At 39.6% G+C, this 24,436-nt stretch overlaps 1 protein-coding gene across 2 annotated transcripts in view; it reads right to left on the bottom strand.

The window, feature by feature from the left end:
• Nucleotides 1-22,862, bottom strand: part of PPM1A (protein phosphatase, Mg2+/Mn2+ dependent 1A) — a 46,571-nt gene extending 23,709 nt beyond the window's left edge. Inside the window, exon 1 of one of the 2 annotated variants that reach the window (XM_065941308.1) lies at nucleotides 22,498-22,862. The gene's annotated coding sequence lies outside the window, so the exon portion shown is untranslated. Of the gene's footprint in view, nucleotides 1-303; nucleotides 411-22,497 lie in introns of those variants that run through there. The other variant, XM_065941310.1, reaches the window with a different exon arrangement.
• Between the last annotated feature and the right edge of the window lie 1,574 nt (nucleotides 22,863-24,436).

The following is a 24,436-nucleotide window of genomic DNA, read 5'->3' as shown; positions in this document are numbered from 1 at the left end:
TTCACCATATCATTCTGTATTAAAAGTTATTCAATGACTATCCTCTCTTTAGGGGGGATAATGAACTGCTTATTATGGCTCACATGAAATCTCTGAGTGGTCAGGAGCTCATCAACCTTTTCCAGACTTACCTTGCTTCATAATACTCCCCACTCCTTAACCACTCCACTGCAACAACATTCTCTACTACAACCATATGGCTTTCTTAAAGTACCTGGCACTTTTCACTGTTCCTTCCTCCAAAATAGCATAAACAAATGTCACTCTCTCTACTTAAAAAGCCAATCCTTCCCTCCTACTCACTTTTATATCTTAACTCAAGTATTAGGTCTTCGGAAGAGACTCCTTCAAATACCCTGGATCAGCTCCTTCAGCATGGAGCACACAGCAGACCTTCAATAAACACAAGAAAATAACTCCAAAGAAAAAAGCAGATGCAAATAATAAGTTTGCAAGTAGAAAGAGTACACCCAAGGAATAAATATAAACATAAAAAGTAAGACTTTCTGATGGAAAAATAGGCTACCTACTGTTTTGTTGTATTAAAGTCAAGTAATATGGTATCATTTGTTCCTTTTTCTTTTTGGTCCCCAGGGTGAGGTGTGTAGGAGGGTGTTAGGAAAGCAGTAGAGCCTTTGTTTTTCAATATATAATCCAATAAATGCTTGAGTTTTAATGTTTCAAGTGTGGCTGAATATAATACATAGTTTTGGTTTAAGCATATAGTATTTCTGATAAGTTTTCTGTCATTATCTGGCATAAAAATATTTATAGCACATAAATATGTGTAAATTATCATTTTAAACACCACCTTCACAAATTAAAAAAAGATGCTCATCCTCTTGTTTTATTCCTTATGCTTGCCTTTGTCTGATATTAAGATCTCAACCTTGACTTCTTTTTTATTTGTTCAGTATATTTTGCCTGCCACAAAGCTCTGTGTACTGGGGCATCTCCAGTGAGTTTCTTGCTTTGGTTAACCTCCTGATAGCATTAACTTGTCTTTAAACAGATATTATAGGAATGGTACATGTATAATCCCCCTTTTTAGTACTAGTATATTTGGTAATATCTTTCAATTATCTTCATAATAAATGCCAACTTTGCAGGATCTAGATTTCTTTATCCTCAGCATTTACAGGTATTACTTCATTATTGCCTATCATCTGACATTGCAAAGAAGTTTGAGGCCAGCTGCATTTATTTTTGGCATGTTTTGTCTAAATTTTCATTTTCTTTTTTAAAAAATATTTTAACTTCATTGGAGGATAGTTCATTTACAGCTTCCCTGGAGGCTCAAACAGTAAAGAATTCACCTGCAATGTGAAAGGCCTGGATTTGATCCTGGGTCAGGAAGATCACTGAGAAGGGAATGGCCGCCCACTCCAATATTCTTGCCTGGAGAATCCCACGGACAGACTAGCCTGGTGGGCTACAGTCCACGGGGTCACCAAGAGGCAGACAGGACTGAGTGACTGAGACACACACGGCTGATTGACAATGTTGTGTCAGCTTCAGGTGTACAGCCAAGAGATTCAGTTAGACATAATACATGTATATTCACTCTTTTTGAGATTCTTTTCTCATACAGGTTATCACAGAATATTGAGGAGAGTTCCCTATGCCATACAATAGGTCCTTGTTGGTTATCCATCTCACATATAGCAGTGTGTGTACACTGAAACTACTGAAGCGCCTAGAGCCGACGCGCTGCAACGAAAAGTCAGCGCAATGAGAAGTCCATGCACTGCAAGCAGAGAGTAGCTTCTGCTCTCTGCAACCAGAGAAAAGGCTGCATGCTGCAACAAACCAAATATAAGTAAATAAAAATAGATAAAAATTTTTTAAAAAGGAAAAGAAACAACATGGACAATGAAATTCATGAAATAATGTTAAGTGGCCAATAAATATATGGAGCAATGATAACTCTTAACTAGCCATTAAAAATAAATTTGCTTTTCACACATTACTTTAATAAAGATCAAAAATTCATAACTATTGGCAAAGGAGTAAAAATACATACTTCTCATAGGTAGGAGAGCAAACTGGTACTTTTTTGAAAGATATGCATTATATACATTAATTTTAAATGATGACTTCCATTAAGATCATTTTGTATATTCACCCTTTGAAGTGTTCCTCTGTTCCAGTTGTGTTTTTAAATACATTGTTATAAAACAGAAAAGACACCAAGCCACCTGCTAAAGATAAACTCTTGCAATACAAAGCACCTGGTGAAGCTGAAACTGTGAGTCTCCCAGGCTCAAGTAACAGATACACAGAAGGCTACATCCCATTAGGACAGTAATGGAAAACTACAAATGCCCCGTGCAAGGCTGGGGCAGAAACCTGGCTCACTGAAACAAATGCCTGCAGTGCAGGGGCTCCTTGCCCATAAAAGGAGCAGGGAAAAGCTACTTACTAACCATTGGTGGGAAATTTAGTCTAATGTAGTTACCTGTTCCTCCAACAGAAATACAGACCTTCTTTTGGTTTGTGTTTCTTGGAGAGATAAGCCTGATCCTTGATGTTATCAAGAATCAGGGGAACCAACCCTCTAATATAAGACATGGTTTCAGACTGGAACATGCAAAACACACTAGAGAAGGGTGAAAAGAAAGAAAACAAACAAAAAATTCCACTTAATATGAAACCGAAACACACCAGAACAACTGAACTAAGATGGACAGCAGACACACACCAACAATTGCAGGAATTCAACCCAGAAGAAAAAGTAGCAATCAGAAAATAACTTAAAATGTGCATGTTTTGTATCCTTCCAAAGCTAAAAAACAACAGACATGAAGGGGGGGAAAGGATAAAAAACAGCCAGGAACCAAACCAGAATAGGTGGCAGTGAGTGAGAGCAAGCGAGAACCTGAACATGAGAAAGCATTCACTGAGAAGTAAAAACAACCAAGGTCACATAAATTAGCTGAGCAACGTCAAAGCGTAATTAGAAAATTGGAAAATGTACCTAGGAATTGCCTAGAACATAACACAGAAATTAAGGAGAATTAGGAAAAAGCAGTATGTAAAGATATAAAGGCTAAGAAGTTTTCTAGAACTGAAGAAAGATGAGTCTTCAGATCAACAATTTATTTAAAAGAATGCCTACAGATAACACAACATACACACACCTAGGCATATCATGGGAATGTGTTCAGAACATCAAGTGTGGTAAAACAAACAATACTAACATCTACATCATACTTGAAACACGCAGGGCTCTAACTGCTTTCTATTAACATAATCATCATGACAGTCCCTATGATATATACTACTTCATTACTTCTGTTGAGAACTTGCCCAAGGTCACCAAGTAAATAGCAGTGACAGGATATGGAAAAGGAATATTTTTTAAAAATACCAGAGGAAAAAATAACATACAAAGGCATAACAATTAGGTAGAGACCGGACTTTCAGACTTCCAAGTTTGCCAAGTTTCATAATACAATGAAATAATATCTTGAGGGTGCTGATATGAGGGGGAAAAAACTATTAATCACGAATTTTTATTCGGGGAAAAAAAAACTGTGTAAAATATACTTTCAGACAAAAACTAAGGACATTTATAAGCCATACTCTGTTGCTAAAAAAATTACTAAAGGATACACTTCAGCAAGAAGAAAGGTAAATCTTTTAAATACAAGGAACAGTAAGTACAAAATCTGGTAAAATACACCCTTATAGACTGTAGCCTGCCAGGCTTCTCTGTCCCTGGAATTCTCCAGGCCAGAATTCTGGAGTGGGTAGCCATCCCCTTCTCCAGGGGATCGTCCCAACTCAGGGATCGAACCCAGGTCTCTCGCACTGGAGGCAAATTCTTTACAGTCCGAGGCACCAAGGAAGCCCTATAAATAAGGAAATGAAATTTATGCTACAAAAGGGGAAATAAAATTGTAGGCAATTATACACATGATGGAGTGAATGTTTGGTGTTTAACCAAATATAAGCTCATAAAAAAGTCAAACATATAAAGAAACAAGTTGTCATGAGTAGGAATTAACGTAACATATATAACTCCCTTAATGCTGTAGGAAAAATGGGGTGTGAGAGGATGGTCATATTCCAGGTCTTGAGTGAGTCCATGGGACAGGCCGCCCAGTGAAGGGTTTCTTGGCTTCTCACTGTAAAGAATTCAAGAATGAGCCGGAAGTTAGGTTTCTTTAGAAAGATACACACTCCACTCACCGAGTACAAGCAGTCCCTGAGGGTGAGAGAGGCAGCCCCAAGGCATGGGGCCCTCTAGGAAAGTGAGAGCGGCTCTGCGGAGACACACATTCCACAGACAGCACGTGGTCAGTCTGAAAAGGTGAGAACCGCCTGCCTCGAGGTGTGGGGTGGCCAGTTTTTATGGGCTGGATAATTTCATAGGCTAAGAAGTGGAAGGAATCTTCTATCCATCTCTGAGAAGAGGCAGATATTCCTAGGAACTGGGGTGCCGTCCACTATTTGGCTTTTCAGGTCACCCTCAGAACTGTCGCCGTGCCTGCAGGTGTGCCATTTAGCACATGCTAACGTATTACGATGAGCCTATAACGAGGCCCCAGGTCTCTGGAAGCCGAATCTTCTACCTACCCTCTTGGGCCGACTAGGTTCCAACCAGTGTTTGTGGCATCCTGTTCTTAGTGGTTCTGTCATTCTTTTAATGGTTGTGCCCTGCCCGCTTCCTTCCTGCCTCATAAGGACTTCACATGTAAATAATAGAATTAGTGAATTTAAGATATAAAATAACTATACGTGAAATGTTTAATAAGATTTTTTAAAAAACAGAAAATGAAAAATAAGAAATTAAAAAATTACCAAACAAATTGGTAAAGAATTCAATGTCACTTTTAGAAGTTTTAAAGATTGCTTTTTAATCGGTTGGGTATGTAAATTTGGTGCAGCCACTATGGAAAACAGTATGGAGGTTCCTCAAAAAACTAAAAATAAAGAGTTGCCATATGATCCAGCAATCTCAGTCTTGGGCATATACTCAGACAAAACTATAATCTGAAAAGATACATGCACCCTTATGTTCATGAAAGTTAAGTGTTACTCACTGTCGTGTCCAACTCTTTGCAACCCCACGGACTACAGCCTGCCAGGCTCCTCTGTCCATGGAACTCTCCAGGCAAGAATACTGGAATGGGTTGCCATTTCCACCTCCAGGGGGGTCTTCCCGATCCAGGCCACAAACCTGGGTCTCCTGCACTGCAGGCAGACTGCCATCTGAGCCTCCAGGGAGCACTATTTACAACAGCAAAGTCAAGGAAACACACCAAGGTCCATACAGAAGGTGTGGGACACATACATGAACATACGAAATGGAGTATCACTCAGCCATTAAAAAGAACGAAACAATGCCATTTGCAGCAACATGGATTGACCCAGAGATTATCATACTAAGTGAAATAACTCAGAGAGACAAATACCATATGATATCACTGATACATGGAATCTAAACTATGACACAAACGTATCTACAAAACAGAAGCTGACTCACAGACACAGAGAACAGATTGTGGTTGCCAAGGGGGAGAGGAGGTGGGAGAGGGCAGGATTGGGAGATTATAAATCAACTATTCTTCAATGAAATTAAAAAAAGAAATCAAAGTGAAAAATTATTGATATTAAAAACAAAGGATGATTTAAAAAACAGATTATAAAGAAATGCAGTAAATTAGCTCATTGAGTTGAAGAAATGAGAAAAATTACATTCACTTCAAAAAACCTACAACCAATGGATGAGAGAAAAGAGGAAGGTGAAAAAGAAAACTAAATTCTCCAACAATAATTAGTATAAATATAAATAGTCCTCTAAGAAGTTTAAGACCTGGACATTGCAGTGCTCCTGGAAACTCAGCAACTATTAACTAATCTCTCTGTTCATGTCAACTACCTGTAACATAGGAGTTGTAGAGTTCCCTAGACCCTATTATATTACCAACCTTTATTCCACTGAAAGGATCAGAAGACATCAGCAAAATAATGGTACCTTATACTATACATTAAGGCTTAATCTCATTCAACAAATGCTCTTCTGGTATCCCAAATTTTTTAAATATACTTAAATCATAGCAATCTAAATTTTCACATCTTTCTTTAAAGACAGAAGTTTTGTACATGGTACATCAGTTTGCAGTTCACAGGTCAAGGTCTTTAGAATATTACTCCAATCTTGCTCAAGACTAAAAATATTTTCACAGGTTTCTCTGGTTAAATATTTTTGTAATAAAGCTCAATTTATAGACTAGTAGCTAAATCAACAAGTACTCTTTAAGTTTCTCCTTCTATAGTATAATCTACAAAAGTCATATATTACATATACAGTAATTCTTTGTAAATAAAAGAATACTTGCTATTAAAGCAAATTATACACATAGTCATTTTGTAAACTTGGTTTCCAAAATTAAAATCATTCACATAAATCACATAACACACTTTATCTGTTAAATGATAAATCTCAACTGTTATAAAGAAAACGTAACCTATCTTCATCAGCTATTTCTTTAAAAATGTATATATAAAACATTATAAGCATATTTCTGATAAGGATTTATATGCTTTATTATAAGCATGTTTCTGATATATCAGCCAAGTGGTCAAATACAGGTACTAACAGTTCCTATTAGTTTGTGCTCCCTTCCCCCCAAAATTTCCTGCTTTGTTACAGGATTTTACTGACTTTAAAGCTATATGGGGGGAGTCCAGATCTTTGGGGGAGACTCAGTACCCCTAACTCAGACTGAGTACCCCTAACTGGTTCCAAATAGGAAAAGGAGTACGTCAAGGCTGTATGTTGTCACCCTGCTTATTTAACTTATTTGCAGAGTACATCATGAGAAATGCTGGGCTAGAAGAAGCACAAGCTGGAATCAAGATTGCTGGGAGAAATATCAATAACCTCAGATATGCAGATGACACCACCCATTATGGCAGAGAGTGAAGAGGAACTAAAAAGCCTCTTGATGAAAGTGAAAGAGGAGAGTGAAAAAGTTGACTTAAAGCTTAACATTCAGAAAACTAAGATCATGGCATCTAGTCCCATCACCTCATGGGAAATAGATGGGGAGACAGTGGAAACAGTGTCAGACTTTATTTTGGGGGGCTCCAAAATCACTGCAGATCGTGACTGCAGCCATGAAATTAAAAGACGCTTACTCCTGGGAAAGAAAATTATGACCAACCTAGATAGCATATTAGAAAGCAGAGACATTACTTTGCCAACAAAGGTTCATCTGGTCAAGGCTATGGTTTTTCCAGTGGTCATGTATGGATGTGAGAGTTGGACTGTGAAGAAAGCTGAGCGCCGAAGAATTGATGCTTTTGAACTGTGGTGTTGGAGAAGACTCTTGAGAGTCCCTTGGACTGCAAGGAGATCCAACCAGTCCACCCTAAAGGAGATCAGCACTGGGTGTTCACTGGAAGAACTGACGCTGAAGCTGAAACTCCAATATTTTGGTCACCTCATGTGACGAGTTGACTCATTGGAAAAGACTCTGATGCTGAGAGGGACTGAGGGCAGGAGAAGGGGACAACAGAGGATGAGATGGCTGGATGGCATCACGGACTCGATGGGCATGAGTTTGAGTAAATTCCGGGAGTTGGTGATGGACAGGGAGGCCTGGCGAGCTGCGATTCATGGGGTCGCAAAGAGTCGGACACGACTGAGCAACTGAACTGAACTGAGTACCCCTAAAATCTCATTAACAATTCTAATTCAACCAGAAGTTCTGCTCTATCAAATCAAGTAAGATTTTCTTTGGGAGCAGCAATTTCTCAATTAGTGCTATTCTCTGGCTAATTCTAGAACTCTGAAGCAGTCCAATAGCGGAGCACTCACAATAGGATTCTGCTCCTTCAATCCAGAAAGCCCAGGGGCACAGTGAAAGTTTTATTCTCTGTGGGATTTCTCTAAAAAATAATTCCAAGGTGATAGGAATTTCCCAGTCTGCACAGGTTCAAACTTGAGGATCTTCTAACAGCCCAAAAGAAACCTATGACTATGGTTCAACTTCAAAATTTCTACAAAGTTGTGGAAAGGAAATAAGGGCATTATACGTCCTCAAAAAATGGATTCATCATTTGTGCTTCAGAGACATATGACTAAAATTCAAAATTTAGAACTGAAAATTTCCTATACTTTTCACTTTTCTTATCTTTTAATATAACATTTTTGACTTCTGTTTCTTCCCTCCAGGTCTTACTCTTTTCTAAGCAACCTCAAATTTTTTTATTCTTCTGCCCACAAATTCAATCTCCTTGAAAATTTTATACCATTTCTATTCTTGCTCTTTGTCCCTCCCAAGCCTGAGCATCTAACTGTTTTCCCTTTCTCGCTTTTAATTCCTCCTCATCCTTGTGTTTACGACAGAGTAAGAAGGCAGGGTACAGGCAAGCCAGCTGCAAAGGAAAATATTTCAATGAATTCACGCAAGTCTGAGTTCATGAAGTAAGAGAGAAATAGCAATTAAATCAACATATTAGGGAAGCTAAGGGGCTACTGAGCAACCCACAGTGAAAAGTACTACTGGAGGTGAGGACTACATATTCCCTGAAGTTACTAGTGAAGAGCCTGATTTTTGGGTTAAATTTGGATAGTGTTTACAATTACTGAATAACTCTTCCTGGTCATAGAAGGAGGAAACAGTCATTATTTAAGCTATAAAAAGAGGTTAAATTATTTCTAGCTGGTTATCTCATGAGATACACAAGATGTTTATCAAAGCTAGCAATCACTGATCAAAAAGTTATCTGGATTCCATTTATATGAAATATCCAAACCTACAGAGACAGAAAGGAGATGAGTGGTTGATAAGGGCTGGGGGAGAAGAGAATGGGGAGTGACTCTTAATGAAAACCAATGTTTCTTTTGGGTGTGATGCAAATGTTCTAAAAATAAACTGTGGTAATGGCTGCACAATTCTGTCAATACACTGAAAACTACAGAGTGGTTAACTTCATACAGGTGAATCTTATGTTATTTTAGTTACATCTTAATAAAGCCATTTAAAAAGATTACTATGATTTTTTACCATATGATCATCAAGAGATGCAGAAAAAACTTTTGACAAAATTCAACACCCATTTATGATAAACACTCTCCAGAAAGTAAGCATAGAGAAGACATACCTCAACATAATAAAGGTCATATATGACAAACCCACAATAGACAACATTCTCAATTGTGAAAAACTGAAAGCATTTCCTCTAAGATCAGGAACAAGACAAGGATGTCCACTCTCACCGTTATTATTCAACATAGTTTTGGAAGTCCTAGCCATGGCAATCAGAGAAAAGAAATGAAAAGAATCCAAATCGGAAAAGTAGTAGTAAAACTGTCACTGTTTGCACACGACATGATACTATACAAAGAAAATCCTAAAGATGCCACCAGAAAACTACTAGAGCTCATTAATGAATTTGGTAAAGTTGCAGCATACAAAATTAACCCACAGAAATCTTTTGCATTCCTATATACACTAACAGTGAAAGATTAGGAAGAGAAATCTCATGACTTCCCTGGTGGTATACTGGATAAGAATCTGCCTGCCAAAGCAGGATATGGGTTCGACCCTGGTCCAGGAAGATTCCACATGATGCGGATCAACTAAGCCTGTGTGCCACAAGTACTGAGCTTGCACTCTAGTACCCTTGAGTTGCCACTACTGAAGCGCGAACCAAGCTACTGAGCCTGTGTGCCGCAACTACTGAAGGCCGTGTGCCTAGAGCCCATGTGCCACAACAAGAGAAGCCTTCACAATGAGAAACCCGCACACTGCAACTAGAGAAAGCCTGTGAGCAGCAACAAAGACCCAGCTCAACCAATAGAACAAATAATTTTTTAAAAGGAAGATTTTAAAAAAGAAAAATTAAGGGAACAATCCCACTTATCACTTAACAAAAAATAAAATATCAAGGAATAAACCTACATAAGGAGGCAAAAGTCCTAGAAAACTATAAGATACTGATGAATGAAATAAAAAACACAAACAGATGAAGAAATATACCATGTTCTTGGACTAAATGACTCAATACTGTGAAAATGACTATACTACCCAAAGCAATCTACAAAATTCAGTGCAACCTCTATCAAATCATTGACGGCATTTCCCACAGAATTAGAACAAAAAAATTTACAGTTTATGTGGAAACACAAAAGCTTCAGTCAAAGTAATCCTGAGAAAGAAAAACGGACATGGAGAAATCAGGTTCCCTGACTTCAGACTACACTACAAAGCTGCAGGAATCAAGACAGTGTGGTATTGGCAGAAAAACAGAAATATAGATCAATGGAACAGGGTAGAAGGCCCAGAGATAAACCCAGATGCCTATGGTCACCCAATCTATGCAAAGCAGGCAAGAATATACATTGAAGAAAAGACAGTTTCTTCAATAAATGAAGCAACTGACAAAAGACTAATCCCCCAAACATAAACAGCTCATGCAGCTCAATTAAAAAGAAAAAACTGAAAAAAAAAAAATAGGTGGGAAATCTAAATAGGTATTTCTCCAAAGAAGACATTCAGATGGCCAGCATCACTAAGTACTGTTGTTGTTCCATCACCCAGGAAAACTGGAGAGTTACATATAAAGGATGAAATTAGAATACTCCTTATCACCATACACAAAAATAAACTCAAAATGAATCAAAGACCAAATGTAAGGCTATAAACTATAAAACTCTTAGAGGAAAACATAGAACACTCTGACATAAATCACAGCAAGATCTTTTTTGACTCACGTCCTAGAGTAATGAAAATACAAAAATAAACAAATGGGACTTAATTAAACAAATGCTTTTGCACAGCAAAAAGGATCATAAACAAGATGAAAAGACAACCCTCAGAATGGGAGAAAATATTTGCAAATGAAGCAATTGACAAAAGATTAATCTCCAAAATATACAAATAGCTCATGTAGCTCAATATCAAAAAAACAAACTCAGTCAAAAAAATTTGGTGGAAGATCTAAATAGACATTTCTCCAAAGATGACATACAGATGGCCAACAAACATGAAAAGATGCTCAACGTCACTAACTATTGTTGTTGTTCAGTTGCCCAGTCATGTCCAACTCTGTGACCCCAAGGACTGCAGCACATCAGGCCTCCCTGTCCCTCACCATCTCCTGAAATTTGCCCAAGTTCATGTCCATTTTCATCAGTGATGCCATCCAGTCATCTCATCCTCTGATGCCCCCTTTTCCTTCTCCTCTGCACTAAGTATTACAGCAATACAAATCAAAACAACAAATGAGGTACCACTTAACACTGGTCAGAATGGTCATCATTAAAAAGTCTACAAACAATAAACACTGGAGAGGGTGTGGAGAGAAGGGAAACTCCTACACAGTTGGTAGGAATGTAAATTGGTACAACCACTATGGAGAACAGTATGGAGGTTTCTCTAAAAACTAAAAATAGAACTACCATATGACCTCACAATCCCACTCCTGGCATATACCTAAAGAAAACCATAATTCAGAAAATTACATCCACATCAATGTTCACTGCAGCACTATTTACAATAGCCAGGACATAGAAACAACCTAAAAATCTCTCAACAGAGGAATGGATAAAGACCTACGAGGGTGGGAGGGTGGGCCTGACATGCATACACTCTAGGTATAAGACAGATAACGAATGAGAACCTACTGCATAGCACAGTGCTCCGTGGTGACCTACATGGGAAGGAAATCCAAGAAACAGGGGATATACGTTCACATATAGCTGATTCATTTCACTGTACAGCAGAAACCAAACAAAACATTGTAAGGCAACTACGCTCCATAAAGTTACAAAGAGTTACTATGATTTTATATGGCTTCCTGTGTATTTTATTTTGCATAAAAAGGTTTTAAAAAATGACCATACATTATTTGTAGTAACATGAAAGAGACTATATTAAAATTTTTTCAGATGAAAAAAGTTATCTGAAAGTTTCTCAGCTGCTCAGTATCTGTTCACCTTACAGCTTCAATATTTACTTCACTCTTTCAACTAAGTAATTACTTAACCTCTGTCAACAAACCAAATTTCACCCAAATGAATTCTAATACAAAATATTGTTAATTGGGTTAAATATACCCTAATTTACAAGTCCAAATTAAAATCTTAAAAATTAAATTTCAAAAAGCAAATCAAAGTTGACTAATCAAACCAAAGAAAATAAGTCAGATAAAGCTCTTATGCTAAATAGTATTTCCATAAACCTCATGACACAAGTCATTTAGTACCCAAACTACAGTCAGTTTACACAGATTATCAGCAGCAGTTTCAATTTCACAAAGTATGAGACACAGCTTGCCACTTTTGATGTATGCTTCATGATTTTTTAATGTATCACCATCTTCTAGATATGCTATGATCTGAATCACACTCTCCATAAGGTACTCTTCTTAAACTTCTATAAAGCTATGTAGAAATTACTATACAATTTTTTAAAGTATAACTTTAGAAGTACACAATTGCCTGAAGAATACCTATGTTTAATTTAATTAGAGGATTTAGTGACTATAAAATTAGATACTGAGCTATTTCTACTAAACATTATAGTATAAGCAAAATATTAAAGGATTTAGATGGCATAGAGCTATTTAGTTTTTAAACTTTCCTAAGACTGTTCTGGTATTCACAATCTCAATTTGCCTCATCTGTTAACTATTTCAAATTTCTCAGTTTTGGATAACGTGTCTATATATTCAGAAGTGGATTCAATTCCCAGTGTGCTGTTTTTCAATCCTTGCATATTTGAAGATTCACACACTGGCCCAGAAAACAACAGCTAACTTCCTCAGGCAGTTGATTACTTTTTGGAAGGAATCATGTCTCTTTCATTCATAGGTATCAATATTTAGCATTACATAGTGACATCTGATTAGTATATGACATCATCATCATGACTTCTCCCTTGTCAACAGCACTAGGAACTGTTTTCTACCAAGGAAAAGGTATTCTCATAGAAGCTGACCTGCAAACAAATTGTATCCTACCATTTCCGTTGTTATTCTATAGAATACATAGTTCTAATTTACCAGTCAAAAACTTGATTTTCAGATTACTGTTCACTAATGACTTTTAAAAGTTTCTCAACATCATAAGATACACATTCATTACTGAAAAATGCCACATGAGATATGCTGAAGGAGATAAGAGAAAAGACGTAGCTTTGATTAGAAGCTACAGCCTATACATTCTCTTTCCCTGGGTTATTATTCATTTGCTCATTCAACATTCATGAATGGGTACATTTTTAAAAAAGACTTTTCTATGTGAGAAGCAAAGTATAAGGAAACTTAAACTCAAAGGATTAATTTCTGGGACCCAAGTGTGATTTCAGACAAAAATATCTTGAATTTAGTCTGGGAGTTTTACAGTATAAAATGAACAATCCCATTTGCATTTAAAGAGATCCTTTAAATACACCAGTACAAGATCACTCTATATGGCTGACTGGCTGTTAAAGTACTTGCTAACAGTATCAGGAAGTATTTATATAGACAGAGAAAATGAAGATGACAGATATGGAGTAACAATTAAATTATGGGTTGACCACAAAACAAAAGCTGCCACTTCTAAGATCTGCCCCTTGATGTCCAAAACAGCCTTCAAGACTCTTGGCAAAGACTCTACTGCTCTAAGAAAAGTGAAAATTCTGTTTACTATCTATTTATATTCTGAAGCATGATGGAATACTGCAAAAACGTTTTCCAACAGTCTGGTTAAGTTTTGCAATTCTGTTTGTAAAACAAAACACACAAAAACATATATACATCGCCACTCCATGCTTAGCCTCAATGTTAATATTTTCATTACTAAATTTTGTTAACAAAATAAGCAAGCTGCATCTCAAATAGCTGTTGCTGTTGTTGAGTCGCTAAGTCATGTCTGACTCTTTTGTGACTCCATGGACTGTAGCCTGCCAGGTTCCTCTGTCCATGCAACTTCCCTGGCAAGAATACTGGAGTGGGTTACCATTTCCTTCTCTAGGGGATCTTCCTGACCCAGGGATTGAACCCACACCTCCTGCTTGGCAGGCAGATTCTTCACTACTGACCTACCTGGGAAACCTGCATCTCAAATAGACATAATGCCAAATAGGACACAATTTTCTACCACTCTTAATTAAAGACAAAGAGCAATGCTAAGAAGCCAAGACATTCAAAGTTGTTAATGAACTATGGTCTTATTCTCTGAGGCAGTACAACAGTTCCTGAATAGCATATATTACAATAAAATAATTAAGCCACATACAGCATGACTCAAAACAAAACAAACAAAAAATCTATTTATCTACATCCCTGCCTGACAGAGTATTATCACAGAGGAACACAAAGCACCAGCCTAAATTTAAACTGGATTATCTGTGACCTATACTGTCTCATAGTCTGCTATATTTCTGGCTCATATTCAATTTTCTTTGTCCTGTGGGTAGGCATGGCAACCCACTCCAGTATTCTTGCCTGGAGAATCCCATGGACAGAGGAGCCTGGCGGGCTACAGTTCACAGGGTCGCAAAGACACAACTGAGCACACACGCACATGTTCATCAGAAAACGAGCAGGGAGACTACAAAGACTAAATAACCATATATCGAGCACATACTTAAAACAAATGAAACCTGGTCCCTGTTTTCAAGGAATTTACCTTTAATAAATCTTATTATGAAATGTTCTATTTATAGTATAATCTCTATTATGAGACCTTGTGTTTAAGACTATCTTCTTAAACTAAGAATTTAATTTGAATAAAGGGCTGATGAAATCATTTATGTCAGTAGGTGTCACAGAAGTGAACATGAATTAAGTAAGCCATAAGACAAAATTTTGTATGACTTGTAGTACTAGTTGAATTATAGCTTTAACTTATAAGTGCTTTTTATATAAAAAATTTAATGGTTGTTTTTGATGAAAAGTTCTAAAGGGAGTTGACATGACATGTGATCCTGTAGTTTTCAACTCTAGTTTATACTTACACCTCAGTCACAAGATTGACTCTCTAGGTACAATGGAACTGTAGTCACACCCTTCATATTCAAAGATTTCTAACCCATCACAATTGCCTAAAGTTATTTTCACCAGTAGCAATGAAACTGCAGTGACACACATATATAATTACTTTGAAAAGTCCAAGGACATGTATTTGGCTTCTGTTATTAGCTGTGAAAATTAGCCTCTATCTTAACTTCCTCATCTGTTGATACAAGTAGTAATAGTACAATATCTACCTCATATAGACAGTTATAAAAGATTTAATGAGCTATACTTCAAAATGTCTATAATAATAACTTGCATATAAGTGGTCAGTAACATTAGCTCTCATTGTTACAAGCTAATGTCAAGGCTAGAAAAAGATAAGAGGCACACAAAGAATCAAATTTGTGATTCTGGTCTCATTAGTATCATGCTCCAATAAATAGATCTAAGCAATCACAGACTCCTTATATAAAATTATCCACTCAAAAAATTCAATAAAGAAAATTTTACTATTTTCTAAATTCTAGAAACAGTTAACAACTTGATAAAGCTTAAGTTTAACTTAGAGATCTATATGAACACAGACTATTCATATATTAGCCATTTGTTTAAAAGTCAAATTAAAAGTCGATAGTTATTTCAATTTTTACTTATTTAAAAAATATTTAATTAAAAAAAATTTTTGCTGCACTCGGTCTCGGTTGCTGCCCATGGGCTTTTTCTAGTTACCTTTTGCATTGTGCGGGCTTCGTTCACTGCAGTGGCTTCTCTTGTCACAAAGCACGAGCTCTAGGCATGCCAGCTCAGTAGCTGCAGCATGTGAATTCAGTAGTTGCAGCCCATAGGCGCAACAGCTTGGGCTCAGTAACCGTAGCACATGGCCTTCGTTGCCCAGCAGCATGTGGGATCTTCCTGAACCCATGTCTCCTGCATTGGTAAGCAGATTCTTAACTACTGGACCACCAGGGAAATTTCTATCTCCCTTTTTAAACTGGTAACATTGTCTAGTTACTGTGATTCCACAATTCCTTTCTGTTTAAAAGAATGCCTGGTTATAATAATTGCACATATAACTCTGGAAAGGGATGGATGGGATGGCTATGAGTCCTATTTAAACCTCAAAGCCAAAACACAAGAAGGCAAGATGAAATCCTTAGATCCAGAATCAACATAATTTTCTATACCAACATAACAACTCTGACACCGTTCAGATTTGCATAATCTTCACGCACTTAAAAATGTAGGTTTCGGGGAGTTCCCTGGTGGTCCTGTGGTTACGACTCATCGTTTTCACTGCCAGGGCCCAGGTTTAATCCCTGGATGGGGAACTAAGATCCTGCAAGCCAAGTAGTGTGGCAGAAAAAAGAAAAAAAAAAAAAAAAAGAATACAGGTTCAACCAAAATAATATTTAAAAAGAGTGAGAAGAGAGTCAGAAATATCTGCCACCAGAAAGTCTTTAACTTCTTCTACAGCAATCACACCTACTTCCAGGTAGATTTTGCCTAATAAAAAATATCTGAATGTCCAATATCCACAGGCCCTGTGCCAGGTTTTGAATATAGTAAAGATATTGTATTTTCCCCTTCTGAATTTTATAATTAAATTGAACACACAATTATAATTAAAACACAAATACTTCACATAAGTATATGCTTAAAGCTGTACAAATAATAGATGATACTATGGAAGTACAAAGAGAGGAGAAATGAAACATTCTGGGGATCAGGAAAGGTTTTGTGGGGGAGAAAATGCTAGAAATGAGCTTTGATAAAGACGAAAACAAAAGCTGGTGAAGGAGGGATAAGAATTCTGAACTATCAATTAGCATGAGCAAAGATCCACTGAGAGGGAGAAAGTACAGGGTGTGGTCCAGAGATGGCAAGGGTACCAGTTTAGCTGAAATAGATCAGTCCTGAGGTCCAACTATGGAAAGTGTCAAAGCCAAACTAAGAATTCTAAACTTAATTCTAGAGGCAAAAGGAAGTTACTAAACACATTGAGCAGAGAAATGTGATGAAAATAGTATTTCAGGAAGAATTTTGTGATGCTTTAATGAATGGAGGAGAGAGATGCAGTACAAGATGCTAATAGGAAAGGCAAGTTTTGGAGTATTAAACATGGTTTGGGTATGAATTAATAAGACCTGAACTGTTCCAATATAATTTTTCAATCTTAAATAACCCAGGACCCACACACAAAGCCTAAATGCCTTTTATGAAGACTATTTTTTTTTATTTCATAAGAAGAACTGAGTTAATTAGAATAATTTATGTCTCTTACTCTTTCACATCTTTTCTGTCTACAGTAATAACCCTCTTGCCCATTTCTAATCATGAACTGTCTCCTCTTTAAAACTCCAACCTATGTCCTTCATTTACTGATCATTCTTGTCCAAACATTCACCTTTGCTTTATTACTTACTCTTTATTCTCTATTTAACCATCAACTCCCACCTAATCATTAACCTAATTTCTCTCCAGCTTCATATAGTCAAATAAATCTACTCATACTCAACCTTCTTTTCCATTACCTCTTAATTTTTAGTGTACTCATATACAAGGTCTACATGCCCACAACCTTTACAACCTCTTCTAAAGCCTCCACTCAGTCCCTAGTTTGTCTTTCAGGCTCACTGCTAAAGTTTTGCTCCAAGCCTCTCATACTCACTTAGTTTCTATTCCCCTAAGAATCTCTAGATTTCATATACTCAATAATAGCAGCGACCATTTATTTCTTCACAGTAGAAAACATGTCATGTGCTTTACATGGTCATCTCATTTCATCTTTGAGACTACCTAAGACAGGGCTTCCTTGGTAGTCCAGTGGTTAAGAATCTTCCTGACAATACAGGCGACACGGATTCACTTCCTGGTCTGGGAAGATCACACGTGCTGCATACACACTACTAAGTCATGCGCCACAACTACTGAGTCCCCCGGTGCTGCAATTACTGAAGCCCATGTGCCTAAAGCCCATGTTCAGCAACACAGAAGCCGCCACAAAGAGAAGCTGGCGCAGAAAAGAGGGCAGCCCCTGCTCACCACAACTACAGAACGCCGGAGAACAACGAAGACTCAGCGCAGGGCAAGAAAGATTACCTAATGAGAAAGGTTTTTCCATTTGATTTTGACAGATAAAGAAAACTAAGGCTTAGAAAAATCAAGTAGCTTACCAAAAGATCACCCCATTAGTAAGTTTCACCATGTTCCCTGGAGCCTTCAACATAGCTTCACTGACGGTATGCGCTCAGAAACATTTCCCAAAGTCTTTCATTACAGGTATCAACTACTCGACAATTAATATTGATTCCCTTTCTAAGTCTGAACAATGAGAGTTGAACACATAAAACTGTTTATCTCTGTGGACTTTTGAAACTTTAGGAATGAGAAAATGATCTTAACTTCTTAAATCTCTATGGAATGTTTTAAAAGGGACTTTTGCACTGGAAGACTTATACACTACATAAATTTGTAAGGTCCCTTTTAATTCTAGGAATCTGTATCAGAAGCATAACATTCAGCTTTTCAAATTTTGATTCCTAGGAACAACAAGGCCAATCTAACTGGGAAAAGTCTGCTCAGGAGTTCTGTATTTACAGGTCTGATTCTGGCACATTACTTACATTCTCTAATCCTACATTTCTTCATCTCCAACACAGAGATAACATCATATATGTTAGAGGGTTGTGGTGAAAATTAAAGCCTCATGCAAATAAGTGGTCAATAAATTACAGCTTTTATTATTCACTTTCTTATGTATCTAGAAGTAATTTGGTTTCATAGGATCTTAATTCAAATCATATCAGCCATGAAAAAAGTCTAGTGACTTTCAATCCATACCTAAATATGAATATTTCATAAACTAAGAAAAAGGAGTCCAGATAAACATATTAAGAAATATAAAAACTGAAACTCCCTTCTTTATCACATTAACTCAATGAATGTTTAAAACATCTCTTAATTTATATTATAAACACAGTATCAACAATCCATGAACACACATTAACATTCATTATCTTTCCCTCAGTTTTCTACAAAAATTCTAAAAACTCTTATCACATTTTAGATAAAGGTATACAGAAGCTCACCTCTCTTAATTACTTTCTCTAGTTCCTTCTACTACCTCAGCAAAAGAAAAGCTAGGTAAAGATACACAGCTAGGAAATCCAAAAGTCAAAATCATCAAGAAATATATTCTAGAGATTCATAATATAAAATTATTACTTGTGCATAAGAGCACATTAGGCATTGCAAAGAACAAAAGAAAGAATATAGGTAATCAAACTTTTGGTTTTGATATTCAGTTCAGTTCAGTTGCTAAGTCATGTCCAACTGTTTGCAACCCTATGGCCTGCAGCACACCAGGCTTCCTTGTCTGTCACCAACTCCTGGAGCTTGCTCAAACTCATGTCCATTGAGTCAGTGATGCCATCCAACCATCTCATCCTCTGTCATCCCCTTCTCCTTCTGATACAGTTTAACCCAAATTACTTTCATATAACAGTAGTTAATAATCCCAAGTCAGAAAATTTCCTGGCTAACAGTGAAACAGAAAATGAAGCAACTCAATCTTTAAAAGTTTGTTACCAACATATGAGATGGAAGACAGAACATATTCTGGAATACAGTTACTAACCAAGGTACAGAAAGGCAAAAACTTTTACCTAGTTGCTTCACAACACCTTTTCCTTCCCCTAAGGTCCATATATTTCACAGGGCCACACCTTGTTTTACCTTCTATTTGACTCTTACAGGACTCCATTTGCACAGATATTCTTAATGCGATGCCTCCGTCCTCTGATTGGGTAAGGATGGAAAGTAGTCAAGAGTACCACTCAGAGAAAGGTGCCCAAGCAAGTGTCCTTCAGGGATTCACCAAAATATCACCTTACAATTAGTTATTTAATAGTAACTACATGATCACCAACTCACATCTTAAGAAATTAACCCAGCACTCAGGCATGAGCATTTCAGGGATAACAAGATCCCTATGGACATATGTCAGTCTTTAGCTTTAAATTTTTAAACAAATAAGCATTTGCAGTTAAACCAGAATCAGCTACCCATGCTATTAGCCATTTTAATAAAGTCTAAGTGCTATGTGAACAAAGTCAAAGACTGTAGGTTTTTTACTAACTGCTTAGCAATATTTACCATGTGACAATACACTGTTCTTTAAATTTCTTTGAAAAAAACTGCATATCAGAGAACAAATTTTCAAATGAAGGTTTATTAACAAGTCAAGATAAGCAAGACCCAGCTTGAACTGACAGGAAAACCTGCACATGTGCTCTTAAAATGCCCTTCACATCAAATTACCAAGGGTCCTGTGCTTGTTCAAACCTGTAGGCTCAACCACCCTTTGTCTCTTGTGGAATCTCCATCTGCCTTCCTCCCAAGAGCTTTGCTAGACTTCTCATTCCCAACAGAAATATCGGTAAAGGCTACCCACAGGAATATCTTTCCTAAATAACAATCACTGACTTAAAATTCTTTCAAGTAAGACACAACCCTGAAAGAAAATCAGCGCCAGAATGCTGAAACATCTAAGTGCCTGGCACATAACAGGCACTGAGTCAAAGTCTATTAAATACACAATGTTGAGAATAAGAAACATTTGATAATCTACCCCTTTGGCTTTGCTGATGTTTGGAACACAACCATGACCAAACAAATCTTGTCTCCTAGTGCAGTGTTTCTTTCAACAGTTTATACTGTACTTATAGGCATCAATTTTTGTTCTTCAAACAAAAATATAAACCACCTTTATATGTTAACACACACACATCACATAAAAAGAAATTCTGATGACCTAAGCATTCAACCATCTTATTTTTCAAATATATACTGAGGTACCTAGCCAAAGTTTACCAGTCTTAATATATCTCTCCCATAAAATAATTACTTCACTGAAAGTAATTACTGAAAAATATCTAGTGATATCTAATCAAAAATGTCTTAACTTCTATGTGCAGTTCACCATAGTTTCCAAAATGTGGTATAGCTGTACCTTGCAGGTTAAAAGTAATCATCACTTTATGATTGAATGTTTAAACAGATACTCGTGAGTTGCACATAAGAATAGACCTAAAACATCAAACAAGAAATGTTAGTGCTTCAAATTATTTGTCAAAAGAAACAAAATCAATCAATAAAATCAAAAGAAACAAAATACACTGACAAAACAGGGAGTGGGGTGGGTCACTATGGCCCTAGTCAGTTTCTTAATCTCTAAAGAGTTACAGAACCACAGACTTTGGAAAAGGCCCAATGTGTAAAAAGATAAAAACACTAAAGTGAAATTGTTCGAGTTAAAGAGCAGGTGGGGAGCAATCCTTGCTGAACTCCTGGGAGTTCTGGAACTCCTAAGGCTCAGAAGAGCACTGTTAAAAATCTGACTCTGTTCAGAGTTCTTTACACCTAAAAAGTGGTTGTGTTTAAAACGCGAACGTGTAAGTTTGAAAAGATTAAACCTTTTCCTCGGAACAACTTTTTAAAATTTCTAATTTCCTTTAGTAATGTCAAAATCATCTACTCCGGGAAAACAAAAACCACCTCCCATAGGTTTTTACATCTCCCATACTCTTCCAGTCACTTCTTAAGATGCATTCGGCTTATTACTGCAATCAGAAGAAAATTTAGAGTTGGGAGTGGGGGCGGCGAATAGACTTCTTGGCTTGCACAACTGAAGTATGACCTTTGTGGATTTTTAAGCACCGCGGTACTTGAAAAAAAAAAAAAAAAACCCAGGTGATGAGATTTTCAAAACATATCTAAAACTGCGGTTGACAGAGGCTCTCCACAGCCAGCTGTCCTTCAAGAAAATACTTAACATGTACAAACAGAGCAGAACCACACCTCAACTAAACTCTAGCATCAAGAACTTTTATACAGTTAAAAAGAGAAATCAGTTTGATTTACTTCAATGGATTTGTTCGATGCCTAAATAATGAATGAACTGGAGGCATTACTGACTTGAGTTCTGAAGGAACCTCACTCTCAGCACGGTTTCCATAAAAACCTAAAGCAAATTTCCCCAAATTTAGTGTTTCGAGGCCAAGTTCGGTCCGAAGGAAGCCTCCCCCCGCTTCTAACTCTCGGCCTCGCTCCAAGGGTTGGAGCCCAGGGTGGCCAGGCGAGTGGGGGCGCCGGACGCCCCCTTCCCGCTCGGTTAAAGTTCCGCCGGCTGCTCTCGGGGCAGGCCGGGCCGCGGGCCTCGTCCGCGTCGCCTCCACTAACATCGAACCCGGCCCGGGCGGCCGGAGGGTCGCGACCCCTCCCCCGGCCGCCGCCACAAACACCCCGCCCCCGCCTCCCCGCCCCCGCCCTCGCGGAGCGTTAACCCCTCGCCGCCTGCCGCCGGGCTCCGGGGAGGAGGCCGGGCCAGGGGGTGGAGTTGTCGCGTCTCCTCCCGGGAGCGCCCGGGCAGACGCCCGGCTTGTTTACAGGCCCCAGGCCCCAGGCCTGGCCGCCGCCGCGCAGGCCCACGCCGCCCGCCCTCCCGCCCGCTGTCGGCCCGAGCGTCGCGCTTACCCGGAGCAGCCGCGGACGAGCAAGTCCCTGGTCCGCCGAGGCGGCGGCGGCGGCGGCGGCCGGGGAGGGGGCGGGAGGGGGGTCACCGCGGCGGCGGCCGGCCAGGTCAGGCCGGGGAGGGGGCGGAGGAGGGGAGGAGCCGGGCTGCGTCCGGGCCCCCGGCTCTCGGCGCCCTCGCGGCTCAGATCATCCGGGCGTTGGAGCGGGAGGCGGAGAGCGGGTCCGGGAGGAGGAAGAGCCGAAGAGTCATAGCTTTCGCGCCCCACCTGCCTGGCGCCCCCCACCCCCCCTCCCCAATCACCGGTTCCCGAGCTGCAGCCTCCGGAGCACCCGAAGCTGCAAGCCAGGCGGGCGCCGAGACCACAGCTCCCTCCCTCCCGCGCGCGCTCCCGCCCCTAGCGCCGCCGCCGCCGCCGCCTCGAGCGCGTCCCCGCGCAGGCGCGCTCACGACGGCGCCGTGCTGCCCCTCCCCCACGCCTCGGACTGCCCCGCCCCGCCCCACCCCTCCCAGTCGGCTCAGCCCTCGCTGCAGCTGAGGCGCGGTGGAGCAGCTGGAGAGACCCGGATGTCGTGGGGCAGGAACCGCAGCGCCGGCAGGCTAGCGGGGGAGGGGGGGCGGGGATGGGTGCAGATGACGTCACTGCCCTACCCGGCATCTTTCGCCGCAGTCGGCTTGCTACCCCGGCCTCAGACCGAGGCTTAAGGGAGCATCACGAATCCCGGATTGGAACCGGGACCGGGGCCTTCATCCTCCGGCGCTGGGTTGGACTGAGTGTGCGATTGTTAGGAGCACCAGGAATCAAGATGCTCACCAAGGCTGGCAGTCGGCCGACGGGAACTCGGACGCTCCCCCGGGGCATCCGGGCCTCCTGGCGCGGCGCTACCCTCTGTCTGCAAATACACAAGTCGCTCCCTGCGAAGGCACAGTCCACAGAGGCCGGAGGACAACCCCGTGCTTTCGACTTCTCTCGGGCACGGTCGCGGCCTGGTCCAGGCCTGGCTGCTGCGGCTCAAAAGTTAACTCGGTGTCAGGCCGCCGCCAGACCCCCTCCTCCAAGGCTCCACGCCTCCAGAGCCACCCTACCCCCAGGACCCTTGGAGACCCACGCAGGTACTCCAGCCACACAACTCGCATCTCGAAGGGCAACTACCCGCACACCGTACTGCCACCACCCACGTGCGAGTGCAGCTGCTACGCGCACGCGGCACACGCTCTGAGTTTCTGGCCGGTTTCCAGTCTGTAGCTCGTGAGGTTCCACGTTGCATTTATTTGCACTTGTTAAGACAGTCACGTGATTCTGTCACTGAGGACTTCCGACGACCTCCAGTGAGGTTAAAGAAACGAAAGATTTTTCAAATTCCGGAAGACAATAAAAACGTAAGAGCTGCTTATATTAAGAGTTGGAGATCTGCTAAACCTCGTTGAAACTGAACGTGCAGGTGACCAAAATCCAGCTTAGCTAGCTAGACCACGGAAAACCGGACCCACGCTGTTTGCAGACGCGGGGGATAGAATGACAAACCCTGGGCGGCCAATGAATCAGAACTGAGGAGCGGTACATCACCAGCAGGGTCTCCTATTGGCTGGGGTGTCCTTCCTTTCTCTTGTCCGAGACTTAACCTGTTCAGAGGTTGAACCTATACCACATTTGCAGGAACAATGTAAAGATCTGAGATTTAAAATTTTTTAAAGATTTGAGATTTTAAAAAGATAGATTTTTGAGATCTGATATTTAAAAAGATGCTCTGGTAAATACAAAGAAAAACCAAACACTTCATTATTAGAGGCAAGTACTTTAAAAAGAACAACTGAAAATATTATCCAAATCGTGTTCTGGCAGATAAAAAGGTAAATTTGTGATGGGGCCTCTCTATTTTATCCTAGGAGCTTGTACCCTACTTTGTATCTCCTAAAATACAAATGCTTAGTTTGTGTCTC

The sequence above is a fragment of the Muntiacus reevesi genome, chromosome 7 (assembly GCF_963930625.1).
Source record: "Muntiacus reevesi chromosome 7, mMunRee1.1, whole genome shotgun sequence".
Lineage (NCBI taxonomy): Eukaryota > Metazoa > Chordata > Mammalia > Artiodactyla > Cervidae > Muntiacus > Muntiacus reevesi.
This window is presented reverse-complemented; position numbering and strand designations above follow the sequence as displayed.